Raw genomic sequence first — 3846 nt, forward strand, 5'->3', positions numbered from 1 at the left:
TATAATATTCTGAAGTTTCAATTAGTACATAATTTGAACTTAGCAATACATAATGTGTAGTTAGATTGCACTTAAAAATAGTTTTTGCAGTCAAAGAGAAGTTATTAGGGAAAAGGTGAGGGTGGTCGTAGATTAAAAAAAAAAAAAAGTATGACGGAGATAGTTTAAATATGCGATGATGTAAAAAAGAAGTGTGTAGACAACCTAATAAAAAGATATGAGAATCGGGATGTGGGGGGAATGCGAAAGAGTAGAGGCAAATTGAAAAAGTATTGGAGAGATAATTAGACATGATATGGCGTAATTTCATGTCTAAGACATGACTATAAATAGGAAATAGTGTATGTCGTTTATTAAGGTAGAAGAGGTAAGATTGTTCTCTTGTGTAACAAAAGTTTGGGCTTATTAGTACCTTGTCGTTGTACTAGTCATACCTCCTTGTACGTTTCGAACTTTTGATTATATGTTGTGTATTGTGTTTTGATTATTACACTATTTTATTGTAGACTTTAAAATATTTTTTACTAATTATTATACTTTCTTTAGTTTAGTTTGATGAACTTGAATAGAGGATCTTTTAAATACAACTTTTCTATTTTTAAAAAATAGTAAAAATGTCAACGAACACTTTAACCTTCTCAGATTCTACTTAGTGAGATTTCTCTAAATATGTTATTATAAATTCAATACATAACCACTAATTTCTTCACATAATAATAAAATTAATAAATGCCAAACATAGGTTAATCCAACAAAATGTTATCTACAAATTCTATTAGAAGTCATTCCCAATTTTAAATAATATTTTAAGAGCAGTCTAATTTACTATTTATATTTTATTTTTTTGGTAATAGTAGATATTTTATACATATAACTTAGGTAGCGGTTACATTAGGAATATTATAATTTCAAAATTGAGTTTGTAGTGATCCTGTGGAGGAGGCTGCCAGCGTATTTGGATAGCGATTTTGTCGGAATTGAGGAGTTAGTAGTATAACGAGTTGTAACAGTCGAGATAGGTACTGGGTTGAGGGAGTTATGGAAAATATTTTTGTTCCTATTTAACCAAATATGTCATATAGCAAAAGGGTAAAAGAAATTCTAATGGAGAAGATGGTTTGTGAAAATATGATTGAGATTTTCCAGGGTTAGCAGTCAGTCCCCATTAGTATCGGCAGAATTTGTCAAGGCTATGGGTACACCGATCTGATTCCAAAATTGTTAAGCAATAGTACAATCCATAAAAATATGTTTGGCCGTTTCGATGTGAGCTTTAACACATTCTGCAAATATTATTGGGGGATGACTCGGAGTTTATGGAGGTAGTAACCCGAGGGGATACGATCATGATAGCACAATCAAAGAAAGGGAGAGTATTTTGGTGCCAGATCCTTCGGAAATCTTTGACAGGATGTGGAGGGAAGGGGGATCTAGAAATCTGTAAATAGAGGCAATGGAGAAGAAGGAATGTAGGAGCTAGTCTTCAAAGTTATCCTGCATATGGGAAGCCGTGCTCATTTGCCTGTGGATTTGAAGGTAGTGGTGAGTTGGGAAATGGTACTGACCTCACTTCGAGGAAGAGATGATTTTTGATTTTTTTTTTTTTTATGTTGACAGTTTGGCCTGAGAGTTCACGGAAGAGGTCAATACTTTTTGGCATGGAGTTGATAAAGGTTTTATTAGCTTTGACCATTAGAGTAAGATCATCAACATAAAAGAGATGAGAGAATTCAGGACCTTGTGTTGAAATTTTTATGGGGTCCAAAGACAGATATCAACTTGATAATTAATATAGTTTGAGAGCATTTCCATACATAGAATAAAAATATAAGGGGATAAAGGGTCCCCCTGGTGAATACCACTATTTATATTATTTGTTATCAGTAGGTAACTACTTGTATGTATCAAACATATTCACATCGATATATTAACATTTTTTTAATTTCTTATTTAGTGTTTTATATTTTATTACTATCAAGTTGATTTAAATTTACCAAATTTCTATTTTAATTTGAGTTTGTAACTCTCTATATCAAATATGACTTCATGCTTCAATTTAATACTCATTATGAATCAACTTATATTTCCACTCTATGAAAATGTATATGTCATGATCCGTTGCTCAAAACGCTGATTCAAACTTCAAATTTTTAAGTAGAAGAAAAAAATGATTATCGATCACCATGATTAATATATCAATATTTATCTTAATCTCAAATTTTTATCTTTTTATCAATTTATTTGTAGATTATCAAGAATGTTAACTCATGTAATATTTTTAATCTAATTTCTTTTAATATTTTGAATTGCGACTATAATCACAATTACTTTTGCAATTCAAATAACTTATACAATGATGAAAAATGACAATATATTTACAAATTAGCAGCTCCGCGCACTTACTATTTAACAAAATGACAAGGAAATGGTAATTTCTTTAACTAACAATTGCTTTTGAGCAAAGAAAATAAATATTGTCATTTCGAATGGACTTTATAGTGGACGATTCGAATTTAATTGGGTTTCAAATAAATAAATAAAGTTTATTCTCTCACGATATAAACAATAAACACGGAAATCAAATAACCCTCAATTTTCTCAGCTTCTCGGGACAATGAATTAAGGGTTATAGAAAAGTTTCAAAATTAGGGATTGGTGACTCAAGTTTTAATTATTGAGTAGGGGTGACAATTTTTAAATTAAGAATTAAGGAGTTGCATTTTTCATCCCTAAGTTTTTTTATTTAAACTTTAGTCCATCTTCTATAAAATCCTAAATAATAAGAAATGGAGGGAAAAAAAGTGTACCAACGGCTCAGTTTTTCCTTTTTTCTCTCTTGCTTATTCTTCCATTGTTGGGGACCATTGTTGCTGCTCTTCTTCTTCATTCTTCTTCTTCTTGTTCATCACCATCTTCTTCTGGTTGTTCATCATTTTTTTCTTCTTCAGTTGATAATCACATTGTACTGCTGCTTTCAGACCAATTTTCATTCATATATCATTGGACATTACATCATAGGTGATTTTGGTAAGTAAACTAATGATTTTTACTCTAATTTTTCATTTTGATAGTTTGAGTGTTTCTTCAAAATTTTACAGTCGCGTACCCAACAGGTAAGTCATCTGTTGCAACATATAGAGTACCTGTTGGATACATATTACAATACCATGTCAAGCTGGAACTGAACCAGAAGCTTCTCCCAACAGATAAGTCATTTATTGCAATTGATGCGTCATTTGTTGTACCAGATGACTCATCTGTTGCAACAGAGGGCTTACCTGTTGGATACATATTACAATACCATGTCAAGCTGGAACTGAACCAGAAGCTTCTCCCAACAGATAAGTCATTTATTGCAACTGATGCGTCATCTGCTGCACCAGATGACTCATCTGTTGCAACAGAGGGCTTACCTGTTGGATACATATTACAATACCATGTCAAGCTGGAACTGAACCAGAAGCTTCTCCCAACAGATAAGTCATTTATTGCAATTGATGCGTCATTTGCTGCACCAGATGACTCATCTGTTGCAACAGAGGGCTTACCTGTTGGATACATATTACAATACCATGTCAAGCTGGAACTGAACCAGAAGCTTCTCCCAACAGATAAGTCATTTATTGCAATTGATGCGTCATTTGCTGCACCAGATGACTCATCTGTTGCAACAGAGGGCTTACCTGTTGGATACATATTACAATACCATGTCAAGCTGGAACTGAACCAGAAGCTTCTCCCAACAGATAAGTCATTTATTGCAATTGATGCGTCATTTGCTGCACCAGATGACTCATCTGTTGCAACAGAGGGCTTACCTGTTGGATACATATTACAATATCAGAC

The sequence above is a fragment of the Solanum tuberosum genome, unplaced genomic scaffold (assembly GCF_000226075.1).
Source record: "Solanum tuberosum cultivar DM 1-3 516 R44 unplaced genomic scaffold, SolTub_3.0 scf00274, whole genome shotgun sequence".
NCBI classification, from domain to species: domain Eukaryota; kingdom Viridiplantae; phylum Streptophyta; class Magnoliopsida; order Solanales; family Solanaceae; genus Solanum; species Solanum tuberosum.